The 20,313-nt window shown below is 35.9% G+C and overlaps 1 long non-coding RNA gene across 1 annotated transcript; it reads left to right on the forward strand.

Annotated features, from left to right (window-relative positions):
* The first annotated feature begins 15,256 nt into the window (after positions 1 to 15,256).
* Positions 15,257 to 18,512, forward strand: LOC139362203 (uncharacterized). Its single transcript, XR_011620592.1, has 3 exons — positions 15,257 to 15,287; positions 18,167 to 18,211; positions 18,465 to 18,512. It is a non-coding gene; the product is annotated as an uncharacterized lncRNA (long non-coding RNA).
* Positions 18,513 to 20,313: the final 1,801 nt, after the last annotated feature.

Consider the following 20,313-nt stretch of genomic DNA (forward strand, 5'->3'; position numbering starts at 1 on the left):
GAAAGAATCAAGGTTCCTTATTTTGCATGTAGATAATAAATTGTTCTAGCACTATATATAAAAAAGACTATTCTTCCTCCGTGAAATTGCTTTATACTTTTGCTGGAAATCAGTTGACAATATATGTGTGGATATTTTACTGTGTTCTTTATTCTGTTTGATTGATCTGTCTATTTTGACATAAATAGCACACCATGTTAATTATTGTACTTTTAGAATGCCTTAAAATCAGATGCTGCAAGTTTATCAACTCTTATTATTTTCAAAACTGGGCTGTACTCATGCCTTTGAATTTCCATGCATATTTTAGAATAAGCATATCAATTTCTTTAAAAGTTGCTGAAATTTTGAAATTGTAGTTGTGCCAAATCTATAAATCAGACAGCAATCCTACTCCTAGCTATATATCCATAAAAAGAGGTGTGCTTGTGTGTACAGGGACACATCTGCAGGAATGTTCATGCCAGTATTATCTATGATAATCCCCAATTGGAAACAAAGCAAATTTCTAACAATATTAAAATAGATAGATATATTATATAGAGAAATGGAGATGAACAAACTTCAAGTACATGCATTAACATGAATTAATCTCTCAAATTATGTTAAAGTAAAAAAGCAAGTTACAAGTAATACATCCAGTATAAATCTGTGTATAAAAATTTAAAAACAGGCAAAATAAACTATCATTTTAAGGATGCATATATATTTTGTATAACGGTAAAAAAAAAAAAAAAGCCTACAAATCAGGATTATGGCTATCCCTAGGAGGAATGGAATATGAATCAGTGTTTTCCTTCTATGGTACTGGCAATTAGCTACAGAATATTTTACAGTTATTTTTAAGATATATTTTATATATCTCATATATATATACACACATACATATAATACATGTATATGTGTGTTCATGTGCATTATATACATTATTTATGTATGATACTTTTAACCAAAAAAATGAGAATAGTTATTACTGCAAATTTGTATGCAAGGATTGGTGTTTTTGACCTGTGGGTTCCATTGTAAGGTAGATTGATTGGGTTATTTATTTTAAAACTCCAACTCTCATCACCTGTGAGACTTTCTCTTGGTCTAGTCAATTTATTCAGAGAGGAATCCTTAACCTGGTTGACAGTGCTCTCAGAAATAAATGAAAGAAGTGAGCTAAGATGTTTCACTATTTCATATAGAATGTTTCATTTAATTCTCCTCAACTGAGCCTACTCTTCCCAATTCCAGAGTCCTTCTGGTTGAACTTCTCTGGAACATAAAGCCTCAGTCTTGTGCTTGTCTGGGGAGGAAGAGTAGGCTGGGTATTATATTAGTCCATTTTCACACTGCTAATAAACATACCTGAGACTGGCAATTTACAAAAGAAAGAAGGTTAATGGACTTACAGTTCCATGTGGCTGGAAAGGCCTCACAATCATGGTGGAAGGTGAAAGACATGTCTCACATGGTGGCAGACAAGAGGAGAGAGCTTGTGTGGGGAAACTCCTGTTTTTAAAACCATCAGATCTCATGAGACTTATTCACTATCAGAACAGCACAGGAAAGACCCGCTCCCATGATTCAATCACCTCCCACCAGGTTCCTCCCATGACACGTGGGAATTGTGGGAGTTACAATTCAAGATGAGATTTGGGTGGGAACACAGCCAAACCATATTGGGTATACATCATGTGGGAAGGAAATATGATATTTCCTTGCATAGACTTTTACCCACTCTCTTTTCGGCCCAGTCATATCCCCACTTTCAGAGGTAGCTCATTCACTCAATTCCAAGACTTTCTGGAGTTCTGTGGCACCAATTGGCTTGCTTCTCTATTTTCACCACTGCTGGTTTACCTTTTCTTTTTCTCAATCTGTTGAACCAATTTCTAGTTGGCTCACTACTTTCCAGCTTACATTATTTTATTTGCTGCCATCTCTTCTCTTTTCTTCATCCTTGTGTTTTATCTCAACATATAAATACACAAAACCACATACTCAGTAGTCATATCTTGGTTTCTAATCCTTTTCTCCAATAAAATGAACCAGGAAATAGCTGGTTCTAGGAGTAGTTATGGATGATACAAGATGATCCTGGAGCATCTTGTAGTGTCAAAATGCAAAAAAAGTGTTAAAAGGATAAAAATACAGAAGATATTAAAAGAACACAGGCAGTAAGCTAAAGAGCTCCTGCTGGCCAAAGGTGGAAAAATTTGAGCAGCAAAATAAATAATAAAGTTGTTGTCCAATACAAAAAGTGTTAGATAAATCTACATAAGAACAAATTGATATAAATATATGACTGGATAAATAAATAGGGGAGAAGGGATAAATCTCCCTTACAAAATAATTCTAAAGAATATATGTAGATAATCCCTGACCTGGGAAGCGCAGCTTAATTCTTCTCCCAATGAGTGTGGGCTGGACTTATTGACTTCTTTCCAAAGGATAGAATTTGGAAAGGAAAAAATAACTTTACTGTACCTCTCAGACATTACCTTAACCAAGTGATCAAAGTTAACATCAACAGGGATATGTCATGTTGATATCATGTAGCTGTGTAATATGATTTGGCTCTGTGTCCCTACCCAAATCTCATCTTGTAGCTCCCACAATTCCCACATGTGTGGGAGGGACCTGGTGGAAGATGACTGAATCATGGGGATGGATCTTTCCTGTACTGTTCTTGTGATAGTGAATGGGTCTCACAAGATCTGATAGTTTTAAAAATGGGAGTTTCCCTGCACAAGTTCTTTCTTTGCCTGCTGCCATCCACATAAGATGTGTCTTGCTCCTTCTTGCCTTCCGACATGATTGTGATACCTCCCCACCCACGTAGAACTGTAAGTCCGATAAATCTCTTTATTTTGTAAATTACCTTGTCTTTATCAGCAGTTTGAAAACAGACTAATACACTCTGATTTGATGCAATGTGAAGGACACTTCTGTGATGTTGTTTCCCAAATCTCATAATTTCAATTTAATTATGAGAAAACCTCAGACAAATCTAAATTGGAGGATGTTTTACAAACTGCCTGCTATGGTCTGAATGTTTGCATCCCCCCCAAATTCATATTATTGAAACATAATCTTTACCTCTTAATAATATTAAGAGGTAGGGCCTTTGGGAGGTGACCAGGTCTTGAGGGCAGAGCCCTCATGAATGAGATTAGTGTTCTTGTAAATGAGGCTCAAGGGAACTTGTTCCCTCCTTCTACCAAGTGAGATGCCATCTTTGAGAAAGTAGACACTCATCAGGCACCAAATCTGCTGGTGCCTTGATCCTGGACTTCCTAGCCTCAAGAACTTTATTGTTTATAAATTACACAGTCTAAGGCATTTTGTTATAGCAGCTCAAATTGACTAAGACACTGCCTGACCAGCATTCTTCAAAATTGTCAGGGTCATGAAAAAAAGAAAAAACTGAGACATTGTCAAAGATTAGAAGAGACTAAGGAGAACTGACCACTAAATTCAATGTAGTGTCCTGAATTAAATCCTGCAACATTAGTGAGAAAATTGGTGAAATACAGAGTGTCTGTTAATAATAAATGTTATTGTCTGTTTTGACAAATGTACCAAGGTCATGTAAGATGTTAACTTTAAGGGAAACTAGAATGTCTCTGTATTGTTTGTAACTTCTCTTTTGTAAATTTAAAATTAAGAAGTTTATTGAAAAAAATCCCTATAGTGAAGTTCCAAGAAGAAACTATGTTCTTCCAGGTTTTACCAGAAGTTCATAATCCTGGAAAATTCCTACTTCTGCTTCAAGGCTCAGTTGGATGGTGAGGTCCTTGGGAAGCCTCCTGCAACTTCTCCAGATACAGGGTTTCCACAGAACCTGGTACTTACCTCCTGATATGGTTTGACTGTGTCCCCACCCAAATCTCATCTTGAATTATAGCTCCCATAATTCCAAAGTGTTGTGAGAGGGACCTAGTGGGAGACAATTAAAACATGGGGGAGGTCCCCCCATACTGTTCTTGTGGTAGTGAATAAGCCTCATGGGATCTGATGGTTTTATAAAGGGAAACTCCTTTCACTTAGTTCTCATTCTCTCTCTTTTCTGTTGCCATGTAAGATGTGCCTTTCACCTTCCATCATAATTGTGAGACCTTCCCAGCCATGTTGAACTGTGAGTCCATTAATCCTCTTTTTCTTTATAATTTACCCAGTCTTAGGTAAATTATATGTCTTTATCAGTGGTGTGAAGACAAACTAATACATCTCCTTTCATCTCCTTGCACTACTCACAGAGTCCCCACATTCAATAAATATGTATGTGTTTGAGCCAAGTTGGTTATGGAGTACGGCACAGCCATTTCAATGTAAAAAACAAAGTGAATAAAAGCCACCAATTACTACTTTAAATAAATCTAGTTTTCATTGGAAATTATTCCTTCCTGATAACTGTTTGCTTCAAAGTACCTGGATTTTTTGGAAGTAAAATATAGTCCAAGACCGTTGCTTCAAATCGCGGGGAAGTATTACAACTATACTGTGATGAAAAGCAAAGGTTTAATTAGCCTTGTGCTAGTGACGTTTTTCTAAATAGTAAACTAAGCACTGTGAGAACCTTCCCACTCTTAATTATTAGGGAAATTATGCCTTGTAAAAGTAAACCCTACCCAGATGATGTTTAATGGGCCAGACAGGCAGGAAATATTTAACATTTGTAGCCTCCTGGTGTCGTATTTTTCTTTTATCTTTGTTGGTTTCTTTCCCATTAAATGATTGGAAAATTACTGTGACTTTATTCCCATAGGCCGAAAATTAGCCTGCTAAGCTTCAGCCTTAATCAGATTCTGATGACTAAGAATTAATCTATTTTAGCAGAAGCATGTCTAACGGAAATCAGTACAGCTCTTCTCTGCCACAGCAGAGCAGTGGCTGCGTCTCCAGTGATTGATATGCAGTAGCCAAATGTAGAAATCATTCAGGTCTAAACCCTTTTGTTCTCTGGCCAATATTGATTAAATTTTGTTTTTTCAGAGGACATCTGTTCACATGCACAGCTCTCACAGTGTTAAAAAAAACTTTCATTTTGAAGGCTTAAAAAGAAGTGTTTTAAGAGAGTAAAAATTTAAACCTCTCTGGCATAACTACATGTGGCTGTGATCTCCCACCCCTGACATTGTGATTCAGGGTTATTCCAACTATTTCAAGAGATGACAGAAAGTTGTTACAATATTCAAATTCAAAGTTAAAAAATATAAACATATTAGTTTATATTTTAGTATGTCACAAGAGAAGGTTGCAAGGGTAAAACAGTGTGATATAGAATTGTAACTCCAAAGAAACTATACATAGAGAATTTATTCAAAATTAATTCAGCATTCATTTATCGACCACTTACTATTGCCAAGTGGACCCGTATATGGTGGTGTTCCCGTAGGATTACAATGGAGCTGAAAAATTCCTATTTCCTAGTGATATTGTAGCTGTGGTAAAGTCATAGCACAACACATTACTCACGTGTTTGTGGTGATGCTGGTGTACTGTGCTGACAGCCATATAAAAGTAGAGCACCTATAGTCATGTACAGTACATAATATTTGATATAGTAATAAATGGCTATGTTATTGGTTTATATATTTACTATACTATACTTTTTATCATGATTTTAGAGTGTATTCATTTTTTTAAAAAAGTTAACTGTAAACAGTCTCAGGCAGGTCCTTCAGGAGGTATTCCAGAAGAAGGCATTTTCACAGGAGATGACAGTTTCATGTATGTTATTGCTCCTAAAGATCTTCTAGTGGGACAAGAGGTGGAGGTGGAAGACAGTGACAGTGATGATCCTACCCTGTGTAGGTCAAAGCTGATGTGTGCCTTTGTGTTTTTGTTTTTAACAAAAAAGTTTAAAAAGTAAAATAATTAAAAAATAGAAAAAAGCTTATAAAATAAGGAAATAAAAAACAAAAATATTTTTGTACAGCTGTATGTGTTTGTGTTTTAAGCTAAATATTAATACAAGAGTTAAAAAGTTAAAAAAAAGGAAAAGTTTGTAAGGTAAAAAAAGTTAGAGTAATCTAAAGTTAATGTATTATTAAGGAAAGAAAAATTTAAAAATAAATTTAGTGTAACCCAAATGTATTGTGTTTATAAAGTCTAAGGTAGTGTCCAGTTATGCCCTGGGCCTTCACATTCACTCACCACTCCCTCACTGACTCACCCGCAGCAACTTCCAGTCCTGCAAGCTCCATTCATGGTAAGTGTTCTGTATAAGTGCACCATTTTTTTCTTTTATATTATATTTTTACTGTACCTTTTTGTGTTTCAATGTGTGTTTAAATATACAAATACTTACCATTGTGTTAGAATTAGCGATACCATTCAGTACAGTACATGCAGTACAGATTTTTAGCCTCAGAGCAGTCTAGTCATACAGGCTAGATTGTAGTGTGCTTTATTGTCTAGCTTTGTGTATGTACAATCTATGATGTTTACATAACAATGAAATCTCCTAACGTATTTCTCAGAACCTATACTTGTCGTTAAGTGACACATGACCATGTAAGTCAAGGGTAAACAGACGTTGTAGAGTTGGTCAAAGTAGAAATTGATCTAGATGGTAGGATTTGAGTGTTCTGCTGCTTTAAAATATCATGTCAATCTAGGTTTGTCATAGTCTAATTTCCCAGGGTTAGTAATCTTCTTTATAAATACGAACACTCCAGAGAGCTTTATAAACTGCTTCTTTCAATAACTTCTCCCTCCGGTCACTTGCCTCACCTGCATGCACCTTCTGCTCAGCCAAGCTAGCCTCATAATTCCACAGTCTGTGCTCTGGAGTCATTTTTTTTCTGTCTCCACATACTTCCCTTTCATTCTACCCCAAGGTCCATATCCAATACTACCTCCTCTGTAAAGCTTGCCCTGGTATCATTCTTGGTATCACTCTTATTGTTTGTATCATTTCTTTGATAACTAATGTTTTGCCTATATCATGGCAAGTAAGCAATTAATATTAATTGCTGTGGTGTGTGTGTGTGTGTGTCTGGAAAATCCTAATCTAGTATGTTTCTAGGAATTTCTCCACTTTTCTTTAGGTTATCTAATCTGGTGGTGTACAATTATTCATTATAGCCCCTTAAGATCATTTGTGCAATTATAATATCTCCTCTGTCATTTATGATTTTATTTATTTGAGTCTTCTCTCTTTTTCTTCTTAGTCTAGCTAAGGATTTGCTGATTTTGCTATCTTTTCAAAAAACCAATGCTTAATTTTTTTCAATTTTTGGAATTTTTCTCTATTTTCTATTTCATTTATTTCTGATCTGATCTTATTTCTTTCCTTCTGTTAATTTTAGGTTTAGCTTCTTGTTCTTTTTCTAGTTCCCTGAGGTCAAAGTTAGGGCATTTATCTGACATTTATTTTCTTTTTCAATGTAGGTATTTATCATTATAAATTTTCCTTCATAGTACTACTCTGGCTGCATTCTGTAATTTTTGGTACGTTGTGTCATCATTTTTATTTGTCTTGAGTTATTTTATAATTTTCTTTTTGAGTTCTTTTTTGACCCAAGAGTTGTTTAAGAGTGTGTTTATTAATTTCCATATATTTGTGAATTTTCCCATTTTTTAATTACTGATTTTGGTTTCACTCCATTATTATTGCAAATATACTTGGAATAATTTTGACCTTCTTAAAGTTGTTGAGACTTGTTTTGTGATCTAGCATGTGATTGAGCCTGGAGAATGTGCGTTTAAGAAAAGTGAGTATTCTGCTGTTGTTTAGTGGAATGTACTGCATATGCTTGTTGGGTCCACTTGGTCTATAGTATAGTTCAGTTCTTTCGGTTCTGCTATTTCCTTATTAATTTTCAGTCTGAATGGTTTATCCATTATAAATAGTTGGGCATTGAAGCTTCCTACTATTATTATATTGCTGTCTATTTCTCCCTTCATATATACCATTTTTGGTTTTATATATTAGGTGTTTTGATGTTGCATGCATACATATTTATAACTGTTCTATCTTCCTTTTGAATTGATTTTTATTAAGTAATGCTGTACTTTGTCTCTTGTGACATTGTTTAACCAACAGTCCATTTTGTCTGATAGAAATGTAGTCACTCCCACTTTCTTTTAGCTACCAATTGCTTGGAATACTGGGGAGTTTTGTTTATTTACATTTAAAGTAATTACTGATTTGTAAGCCATTTTGTTTTTTTGTGTGTGTTTTTTGTACTTCTCTTGTTCCCCTCTTCTCTTAGTTCCTTTCTTTGTGTTTTGATGAATTTTTAAAAATAGCAGTGTGCTTGGTTCTTTTCTCTTTATCTTTGATGTATCTACTTTTTTTTTTTTTGCGGTTAACATGAGACTTTTAGCAAACATTTTATAATTGTAACTGTCGATTTTAAGTTGATAACTTAATATCAATCTCATACAGAAGCTCTATACTTCTTCCTCCCTGTTATATAATTCATGTTAGACTTGACTTCTTTCTATGTGGTGTTCTATTAAAAATTTTCTGTGGTTATAGTTATTAACACCTACTTTTGTTTTGTAATTTAAATACTAGTGTTAAACATGACTTACATGCCACCATTACAGCATTACGATATTCTGTGTTTGCCTTTATATTTACCTTTAAGAGTGAGATTTTTACTTTCATATGTTTCTGTGTTGCTTTTTAGCATATTTTTATTCTAACTTGAAGTGTTTCCTCTAGCACTTGTTGTAAGGCATGTCTAGTCATGATGGATTCCTATAGTTTTTGTTTGAGAATGTCTTTATGTCTCCCTCATTTCTAAAGGATATATTTGCTGGGTAAAGTATTCTTAATTAGCAGTTTATTCTTTTAGTATTTTGAGTATCAGCTTACCCTCTCCTAGCTTGCAAGGTTTCTGTTGTGGAATTCACTTATACCTTTAGGAAGCTTCCCTTGTGTGTGATAAGTTGATCTCTTTCTACTTTCAAAATTCTCTCTCTCTCTCTCTTATTTTTCACTTTTGACAATTTAATTACAGTATGTCTCACTGTAAACCTCTTTTGGGTTCCACCTTTCTAGGTGTCTTTAGGCTTCCTGAATTTGAATGTCCATTTTCTGTCTTTAGATTTGGGCCATTTTAAAAGCATTATTTCCTTAAATACACATTCTGTCACATTCTTTCTCTCTTCTCCTTTTTGGATTTTCATAATGTATACATTAGTTTGGTTGATAGTGTCCCATAAGACTTGTAGGCTTACTTCATTCTTTTTTTCTTTTGATTTCTCTAACTGGATAATTTCAAATAACCTGTCTTTGATTTTGCTGATTCTTTCTTCTGCTTTATTGAGTCTGCTATTGAGATTCTCTATTGAGTTTTTCAGTTCAGTCATTATAATCTTTATCCTCAAGATTTCAGTTACTCTCTTTTTTACTGTTTGTATTTATTAATGAACTCATTTTGTTCATGTCTTGCTTTCCTGATTTCATTGAATTGTCTACCTATGTTATCTTGCAGTTCATTGAGCTTCTCTCAAATGATTATTTTGAATTCTCTGTCAAGAAGTTTATGGCTCTACATTGATTTAAGGTTGGTTACCAGAGCTTCATTAGTTTCCTTTGGTGATATTATGATAGCCTGATTCTTTGTGATCCTTGTAGGCTTATGTTTGTGTTTGTGCATTTGAAGGAGCAGTTACTTCTTCCAGAATTCATTGACTTGTTCAGATCTTTTACTGAAGTGTCCCCAGATGGACAGGACTACCTCTGAACTGTGGTCAAGTGGGGATAAAGTTGGGTCATGCTGTTGCTTCTTGTATCTGCAGTTGGGTCTACTGTCAGCAGGCCTGTTACTAGGGGCATAGGTGAATATGGTTCTTGCCAGGCCCTTTCCCAGAAGAGCCTTCCTCTGGGGCCACAAACAAGCAGAGCTGAAGGCATTTCCACAGGGGAATGAATTTGAATGCCCATTTTTTCTATTTAGATTTCGGCCGTTTTAAACCATTATTTCTTTAAATACACTTTCTGTCATAGTCTTTCTCTCTTCTCATTTTTGGATTTTCACAATACATACATTAGTTTGATTGATGGTGTCCCATAAGACTTGTAGACTTCCTTCACTCTTTTTTCTTTTCATTCCTCTAACTAGATCTGTTTTCAGATCTGTAGTAGGGTCTATAACGATAGACCCACTACTGGAGTACAGGCCTGCTTTCTTAAGGCACCTCTTCTCAGTCTTGGGTTCACTGGGGTGTTACAAGCTCCTACCTGTGTCCACAAACTCCTGCATAGGTACTTTTGTCTGTGGATAGTTGCCAAATTATTATTTGTATGGAGGACAAAGGCTGGGATGTTTTATTCTGCCATTTTGCTAATGTCACTGCTCAGGAAATTTCCTCATGTTTTTAAATTATAGCAATTAAGTTCTGTTATTTATAGTTTACAGTGAATTTTGGTCTGTGTTACATTAACAGAAGTTCACGATTATTTGTAATGGAAACTGCCTCAGAATGTGTTTCTTTTAATATTTTAGAAATAATGTATTTGTTTGGGGGTCTGTAATACTTGCATGCTCAGTGAAAATAATGTGACCACTCTTTAATTTTACAAATATTATACCAACATGATCTGAGATACCACATCAAACCACAGAGAAAGGCCTGCAAAGGCATGATTCACATATAGAATATGTAAATTGAGAGAAAATTCCCTTTCCACACTGTTGACCCACTTCTCTTCATATCTGTAGAAAACATGGAGAAACGTTATCACAATCCCAGGAGAGAAGAGTCCTGCTTATCTCCCTGTCTCACATCTGCTTGTGATCTCTTAGTTGAGTGCAATTTTTCCATCTTTATAACTTATATGTAGAACAAATTAAGGTAAAATTAGAGAAGTATTCAAATCAATTAATTTTACTAATTGGAACTATTAACATTGTGGGTTGCTAATGTTTTTCTCCTTCTGATTCTAGAATCCAGGTTATTCAGGAATAAAGATTGTGGGTGTGGGGGTGTGTGTGCGTGCGTGTGTCTGTGCATGTGTGCACACACATGTGCATTCAGAAAGTAGACACCTTATTGAGAAAGAAAAAGCAAGATGATCAGCAAGGCACCGTTCCTATTTTCAGAGTTAGGAAACTTCTGTGATTAGATAGGGGCTTTAAACCTTAACTCAGAAGTTAGAACTTCACTGTCCCCTTCTACTTCTTCCCACAAGAGTGGCTGAGAGAAGTCTTTATCCCCTCTTGAACAACTTTCAAGGAGCCCAGGGATGTCTTGCACATGGTGGACACTTGATAAATATTTGCTAAACAAGTGAATTGTTATATGTGTATATAACCAGTTCACTCTTCCCATGTCTCTTCTTACTCATGGGAGGTTTTAAGAATAGACTCTGTTTCAGAATTATACAATTGGACCAATTACACATATTTATGATTGGATGCTAAGATTAATTGTTATAAATTCCAATCTTACTGCTTCTTAGAATAGCTTGTCATAAGATCAGAGTGATCATCATGAAGCTGTGATTCAATCTAAACAGCGTGGAGTCAGAGTCTGGCCCTTACTCAATAATCCATGAGGGATATCTACAAAAAACAGGATAAGGAAGCTGAGATTGGCAAGGGGAGGTGTAGTGTTTTAGTAACAGGGTCAGAGAAGGCTTCTTTGTTGGGGAGCAAATGAGTAGAGACCCAAATGAAGTGTGACCTCTGCTGCCTTTTCACACAGTATGCACTATAAGGTCATTAACCTATTATCAGGCTCCATTTTATCTGTTATCTTTCAATTAGATGGTTCTCCTATCTCCCTCAAGATCCTATTCTGGCAAAAAAACATAGCTCCAGGCGTGGGTACCTGTGGTTTAACCTACTTTCATGTTCTGTCTTCTTAATGATTTGAGTTTGTCGTTCCCTCCCTCAGTCATGGAGGTAGTCATGCTGACCTGTAGACTAGTCTCACAGCACCCTCAGCAGGGATATTAGGAAATAAGTAAGTGAACTTAAAGTATGATCCCAAAAGACTCACATGAGTGTAATGATTACAAGAAAATGTATAAAATGTTTTCTTGATCAAGGTCATTGATAGATGACATAGGAAGAAGGCAAAGTCACATTTCAATGACTTCATGTTTCTGTCCAAGGGCAGCTTGGACCATGTTGATTCCATACATCTTGTGTGGAATGGCGTCCTCACTGTGGGACTCTGACTGTCCATCCAGAGTTAGAGGCAAGATAAATAGGACAGAAACAAACTGGGTAGCTCAAACAGGCAACAGTTTCCCAAGAAAAAAGTTATTTAAAAATTAAGATGATCAGATTTTAAACTAGTTTGGGTCTAAAGCAGAAGGGAATGTCTACATAGAGCTCCACAGAGGCATGTCATTTCTTTTCTGAAGTGGGCAATTTTAAGATTAGCTAGGACAAGACAAGTAAGCTAATATATTTCAATAGTTCTAACCAATAAATATTTGTTTAGCACCCGCTGTGTTAGGAGACCTTTTATTAGTGAGGGGCTCACAATCTACTGAGAGAAGATAAACCTGATAGCAAAATGCAGGAAGAGCTATTACCTTATCTCTCTTCTAGCTTAGGAGTCTAGGAAAACTTCCCAGCTTTGCTTATTATTCCAAACAGCAAGCACAAGTTCCAGGTTTCTTAGCCCACAAGTCTGCTGGTATACACGACATCTAAATGTAGATCTTGAAATTTTCATGGTCTATTTCTAAGCCTGTTGCCATTAGTAGAGGCTCCCTCTGCCCACCTCCTCAAACACTTTCCCAACAACCTCCTCCCCCAACCAAAGCCAAACTACCATACCCTCTCTTTGATTGTAAAATTTCTAGTGAGAAATGAGATTTACTGTTAGTTAAGCTTCTTCCCAACATATGTTCAGGGACTCTACTTAATCAATTACCTTTGTTCTACTAGATAATTTTCTTTAAGTTTCCTCTGTAATTTTCAGAACTAGAGGTGCTTAAAAGTGACCAAGTTGTTGGCTCTCTTTGTATCTCCAAACTTAAAGGAGAGTGCTGTATTTGCTTTCCCAAGCAAGTTGAGAATTGACATCTTCATGATATTGATTCTGCTAAGAGGAAGATGGTATACCTTTCCAAGTATTCATCCCAGACCATGGTTTCTGACTTGTAGGATTTCCTTCCAAGCATCAATGATTATGTGTGGCAAGATAATAAGGACATCTACATGATTTATTACTTGTATTTTCCAACATTGAAGTCAGCTTGGGAAGCAACAACTTGGCAGGACTCATAAGGTCTATTTCCCTCCCTTTGATGCAGAGGTTCTAGGTAACTCTTATACTTGTCATACCCTTTAACTTTATGACATCATTCTTCTTCTCCATGGCAAACCACCCCCTAAATCCTGCCTAGATCTCACTTACCTCAAAGTGGAAGGAACAGATATTTCTGACTCTGTCTCTAATAAATGTTTATTTCATTTGCATGTGGTTTTCTCATTATGGGGCTATTACAATAAGGAGTTGGTACTAGGGCTGGGGTGACTAAAGGTTGAGTTTGTTTAGTGTGACTTTGACAGATCCTTAACTCAGCTTGGTCTGTTCTTAACTATTGTTACTAAAGTATATGAATGATTCTAGATCCTGCCTACCTTGTTTTATCTATTTTCCCTAAGTTCTGACTGGTTGGCACAGTGCCACCTGGATTTGTTTATTCAACTCTTTCTATTTATACAGTCTGTTGTTAAATTACGATTTCTATCATATAGATGTCCCCCCTGACATCTTCCCACAAATTGCTGGCCATCTGTGATTCACTCTAGTGCATACTCTATATTGTTACACCCAAATGTAATTGAATTAACAATCTGAACAAATGCCATACTTTAATATGGCCAAACATAATTACAGTAATAATTTAAGGCTATTCCCTTGAAATTTTTAAATAATTAAACTTATAACATATTCAAATAATTTGACTCTGTTAATAGGTGCATAGTGTAGTAGAAAAAGCCCTGCTCAAGGAGTCAGTCAGGCTTGTATTTGACTTTTACCTCTGGCAGTTATTATCTGTTGCTTTGGAAATTTAGACATATTTCTTAAATGTTTTTGAGCCTTGGTAATATCTTCTGTAATGGAGAAGAATAACAGATACTTTGTGCATTGGAATTGAATGGGAAATATATGTGAGAGCACCTTAGTGCCTGACATTGCAGCTAGTATATACAGGCATTTGGGTGCATGGATGTTGGCATCACCCTAGGCTTTGATTCCTGGAAGTACTATTCAATTGTTATGTGACCTTGAGAAACCTATTTATCTTCTTTATTTCTCAATGCCCTCCTATAGTAAATGGGGCTAAGTTTTCCTGTCTTATAGGGCTGTTCTATGGATTAAGTAATATGATAAAAGTAAAGTGCTTAGCACAATATCTAGCAAGTTCGTAAATGTTCAATAAATGTTTGCTCTGTTAATATAAGCTATTTCATAACTATTACTAATATTTGTGCAAGAAGTGAAATTACATATAAATTTGACAAAGGGAAGCTTCTCTCTGTAAAATAAAAAGTAAAAATCCTTTGAAACAAAAACAGTAGATGCTGCATTATATGACTATCCAAAAAAATAGGCTCAATTAAACAGCCTAATCCATGATCATAAGCCATTGTATGAAGAACTTTCAACAAATCTTAGAAAAATCAGCACTGAAAGAGAATCATTGGAGTTTGTTTACTTTTAGTCTTGCATTAAGATGAAACTAGAGACTTGTACGTAGATGATGTTCAAATAATATTTGTAAAAGGAATTCTTTTGTATAGCATGTGGATATTTGAAAGAGTTTTAAAGGAATTTTTCAAAATATATCTTTATTCCCCATGGGTTGTGTGTATCAGGATATGATTCTTTTCTTGGCAAAAAAAAAATCCAAACATGTTATCATTCCGTAAATGACCCATGGAAAGACTAATAATGACTGTACTTCAAGTGAGATACCATGGTATACAGAAAATGTTTTTATAAAATTATCTGAATATAGATAACTTTTTTCCCTTTTGGGAGCATATTATTTTCTGGGAACATTATTTTTCCATGTTTGAACACTAGTGAGATGAATAGATGCTATGTAAAAAACAATCTCAAAACTCTGCTTTATGTAGTCTGAACACAGGGAAAACCTTTAAAAGACCTCATTATCTCAGCTTTCTGTTCATGAAAAATCACTGTAAAGATTGATACATCTGCTAGTTTTATAAATATTACTTGCTGGTTGCACTTATAGAGAAAAAATGTGTCTTGTAGTAGCATACTGATATCTCTATTCAATACCTTTTCTCTTCCTGACTCTAACCCTAGGGAGAAATGCTCCTATCCAGGAGTTTCTGGTAAGTATTGAACAACCTACTCTCAGGAAAATAAAACATCCCTGGTCTATAGTGTATGATTTTTTGCTGTTGTGTCAATATTTCCACCATCTGGAGTTGGACAAAAGATACACACAGTCAACTCCAGCAAGCTGGAACTGGCCCATCACTACTCATATTCCCTACCAAACATGTGACTCTTGTGGGGGTGACATTTGCAATACTTGAGACAGAATGCCAGACAGAGGAAAGAGACATGACCAATGCTGTGCCCAATCCCTTTGCCTCAGGTATTGGTCCAAAGGTGGACATGTGACCCAGTTTGGATTAAGAGCTTTATAAAAAATTTAATATTTGAAAGCTGAAAGAATTTCCTTCTTTGCACTTGAATAATGAGCTGTGATATCACAACTTCAGAGCTTCTTGGGCCTTTTTATCCATGCATGTTGTAGAAGAGAAGGAGGCCCTGCAAAGAGTGGGAGACATGAGAGATGGATGGAGAGAGACAAAGGGAAGGCCGAGGGGAGAGAGAGAGCAAGTGAGCACATTTTAAATATCTTTTACAGCTACATGAGCCAAAATTTCCATTAGTTGCTTAAGTTAACTTGAATTCAGTTTCTCTGACTTGCACTTAGTACATATATGCCATACTCAAACAACAGATGAATATTAGAATGATGACTTAGAAGAATCATGATTTATATTTGAAGATTTTTATAGCAATTACCATGAATTTTATTTAAGATTTTTAAAAGGTTTTTTTTTTGTTTTTTTTTGGTTTTTTTTTTTGTTTTTTTTGGAATGGAATCTTGCTCTGTCACCCAAGCTGGAGTGCAGTGGTGTGACCTTGGCTCACTGCAATCTCCACCCCCTGGGTCAAGTGATTCTCCTGCCTCAGCCTCCTGAGTAGCTGGGACCGCCACACCTGGCTAATTTTTTTGTATTTTTAGTAGAGATGGGGTTTCACCATGTTAGCCAGGATGGTCTCAATCTCCTGACTTTGTGATCTGCCTGCCTCAGTCTCCCAAAGTGCTGGGCCACCGAGGCAGGCCAAAAGTTTTTTTCTAATGCGTATGGATTGACTAAGATCACATGCTTTCTATGGCTTTTGACGCCCCATTGTCCTATTGTCCCTTAAAAGTTAGTGATTTAGTGGACCAAATGGCTCTCTCTCTCTGTCTTTATCTCTTTCTATATATAAATGGATTTTTCATCAAAATAAAGACATGCATGTATAAAATCTTGCAAAACATAATCTCAGGCCCCAATCTGAGTTTGAGACATACTGATTTAGAGCAATAATGGATAGCAATAATAACTACACTTTATTTCAAAAGGCAAAGACAAAAACAGCCCCCCTTCCTAATACTGTACATAGTATCTTAAGACCCATCTGTTCCCAGGGCTGCTCAGATAGCGGTCTGCTTTGCATGGTGCCTGCTATGGTTTGAATGTGTCACCCAAAGTTCATGTGATGGAAACTTAATTTCCCAATACAATAGTATTGAGAGGTGGGACCTTACTGTAAGAGGCTCTGCCTTCATGAATGAATTAATGTCATTATCGTTGGAGTGGGTTTGTTACCAAAGTGAGTTTGACCTCCTCTTGCTCTCTCAAACTCTCTTGCTCTTCCACCTCCCACCATGGGATGAGAGCACTAAGGCCCTCTCCAGATGGGGACCTCTGGATCTTGGACACCTCAGCCTCCAGAATAACAATAAATAAGTCTCTGTGTTTATAAATTACCCAGTCTCAGGTATTCTGTTATAGTAGCCCAAAATAGACTTAGTGCCAGAATCAGTTAGATTTGTTATACAATTAGATTTATCATTCTAAAAATTTTCATAAATGTCTCGTGTACATTTTTGTTTATGAAAGAAGCTGCCACAAGGATCTAGTTATTGAGCCACTGTCACCTCATGGTTCAGAGCATTGGCTGGGTTTGCATCTGCATTTTGGCTCAGCATTGCCTGACTATGTGATCTTGGGAAAGTATTTAACTTTATAAAAATTAATTGTCTCATGTCAAATGGCAATATTTGCATTTTAGCGTGTTCCTATGTTTTGCATCTGCCCTACAAGTCATGATAGCAAATTCTTCTGGAATTTTCCTTCCTCGAACCTGTCATCCACATGGCTAACCTGGAAATTGCCAAAGTGGTTAAAAAAAAAAAAAAAGAGTGAGTTTTCCACTCTCCAGCCTACCGAATTACCGGTACTGGAGCTTTCGCTTTCCTACCACTGCTGTCTGTTGTGGGTCAAATGTCCCATGCTCTGTTTGGGGGCACTTATGAGTGTCCTGCCTAATGATAATGACAGTGCCCATGGAAGTTCTGCTAAGTCTTGAAGCATAGACAGATACTAATATGCTGGACAATTCACTGCTGAGGTGGAGGCCACTGATGGTGGCAGCTATTATCCGCCCAACAATGACAACAACCACTGAATGGTTTTTCTGCCAAAGTGAGGATGGTTTATTATCCTAGCTTCCACTCTGCTCCCTAGTGCTGGCCACTTAGTGATGATTGGCCATATTTTCATGGTAACTCTTCCCTTTTATCCCTAACTCCCCTGTGATGCTTTAGGTCCGAGGATTCTGCCCTCTTCTGAGGTTTTGGCCCCTTCATTTCCTTTCTTCTCTCTCAGCCCAGGTAACCTTCAACAATTTTCCTTCTAGGGATAGGAGTTGAGGTTATTGTCTTCCCTTTTTAAATTTTAAATTTTAGTTATGCAATTTCTTTGTCCCACTCCCTTCAGGAATTTTCTTTTGAGTCTCAAGAGACTAGTTAGAAAACATTAGAAACAACAACAACAAACCCAACCAACCAACCAGCCAAATAACCAGCAACTAAACCAAACCAACAATGTAAATGTATTTTTTCTTCTCACTTCTCTTGTAGAAAAATGGTAATGCTTCCGTGTTCCTCCTATTTATTGGAGAAAAGGTAAGAGTGCGTGAAAGAAAGTAAAATCAGAAAGACTGACACTTCAAGATCTTCTTTCCTTAATGTAACAGAATCCATCCATGAACACTGTTGGTCTGGTGTTGGATGTCTGAGTTAACTTTGGCCAACTGTGGTTCTTTTCCAGGAATATTAGAATTGCAACTCATAAAGCATAGCCTTTCGATAGGTGTTAAAAATTTAAGATGTAAAACTTGAGAGTTATTAATGGTCTTGTTTCCTGTCATATACACAGAGAACCAGAGGAAATTCACCTACAGACAAAGAAAGAAGAATAAGGGAGACTTGAAAAGAAGAAGAGAGGTGACAGACACAGTAAGGAACTTCATAGCATTTCTTCTAGAACCTGGTACTAGTGGTTTCTGGATTTTAACTACATTCTTATTACTGGGTTTTGTGAGTTGCATTTCTGTCACTTGTGACACAGTGTCCTACAACAAATATACCCACTTCACAGGGTTTCTGTAAAGTTTAGGGACAATAAGACCTTTCAGTCTCTTAGTATAATGTCTGGCACTTAATAAGCATACAGAATGTTGCTGTTATTATCACAGTTTGCTTTATGATATCTGACTTGTAGTTACTAAGATTTCCTACACTATTCATGTTTGTCCAAGATAAAATTATTTACTCATTTACCATCTGTTTTGTCCACTTTACAGTTAAGGAATCACCATTACATGCTCTTAGACACCATTACTTACTTAGTGCAGTGTCTCATACATAGTAGGCATTATGATGATTTGTTCAATGAATGCATTTGGGATATAATGCGGTAATAATTGTTTAATTTCAGTGACTTCAGAACAAACAAACAAAAATATCACTCCTAACTATTGTCATATATATTGAAGTTAAAACTGACAAGTAGTCAAAAAATTTAATTTTTTCTTGAAAATGCTTGATAAAACTTCTATTGAATAAAGGGTTCTTTGCTTTTGTATTAATTCTGAAAACTGAGCTACTCTTGCAGGTTTGAAATGTTTTTAATAAAATGCCACATATAAGGTGATCACATTCTGAAATTACATTAGCTACCGGAGAAAGAGCAGCTGTACTTGAGATTAGTGTGTTTGGGGCAAAGGTGCAGAATATCATCATTTTACAAAATTTGCTACCTGTCTTTTACTATGCATTCTGTCTTTATATTTTTTAATATAGAGATTTTAAAAGGTAATTCAAAAATGCCCACTTTGTTGTATGATTTATGATAGGGAAATGAGCATTTTTCTGGGAAAGCATGTTAATATTAACTTTTACTATTGGAGAGAAATGTTGACTTAATAAAGGTGCTTTCCTAATGACTTACCTGGCTTGACATTCTTTTGTGATTTAGTACTATGAAAGTTACACATTACTAATCAATAAGTTTTGTAGCTTTCTCTGCTTCTCCAGTGTGGACACAAAATATCTCTGGAGTGACTTCAAACTTGGCCTTTTTCACTTCCTTTAAAGCAATTCCTCTCAACTATTATTCTTTCCACTTAAGCTTTGTTTGTCTCTCTTTTGGAAAAAAAAGATTATCAGGCTGTTGCCTAATAAAAGTCTTCAAGAATAAATTGTACAACTGTAAGGAAAAAATCATGTTTGACCTTATCTGAAAACAGATGGAGAAGATCCATAGTTTAAATCATGGAATGGAAGAAAAAGAACTGGCTTTGAAGAAATCAAAGTTTGTTTTGTGCTGTTTTTGTTTGTCGTGGATGCTTTAAGAAGTTACTGAAAACTAGGACTCCTCTCCCTAGAGGAAACTATAAATCAATACACACAAATTCTTCATGACATTTCAGAGAGTTCACAACATGCTGAAAATCTTCTATGAATTCTGTTAAGAACACTTGCTCTCAAGAAAAACGTGCAAAGAGTAAAGATTATTTAACAGGAACTCAGTTGCTTTCCATGAAAATCTGTTTAAATGGTCTTTGTTGTTTTACTTCTGAACTGACTTAATATCAGTTTGCTGAAATACTGAGATACTGAGGGCAGTTTCTGCTTTAAGTCTTTAGAAGATATGTTTTCTGTGAAATACGTGTGCATTCATGTTACAAATCCTGAAACTGAGGGAAGCATCTGCTCTGTCTGAA

This window comes from Macaca nemestrina, chromosome 3, assembly GCF_043159975.1.
Source record: "Macaca nemestrina isolate mMacNem1 chromosome 3, mMacNem.hap1, whole genome shotgun sequence".
NCBI classification, from domain to species: Eukaryota; Metazoa; Chordata; class Mammalia; order Primates; family Cercopithecidae; genus Macaca; species Macaca nemestrina.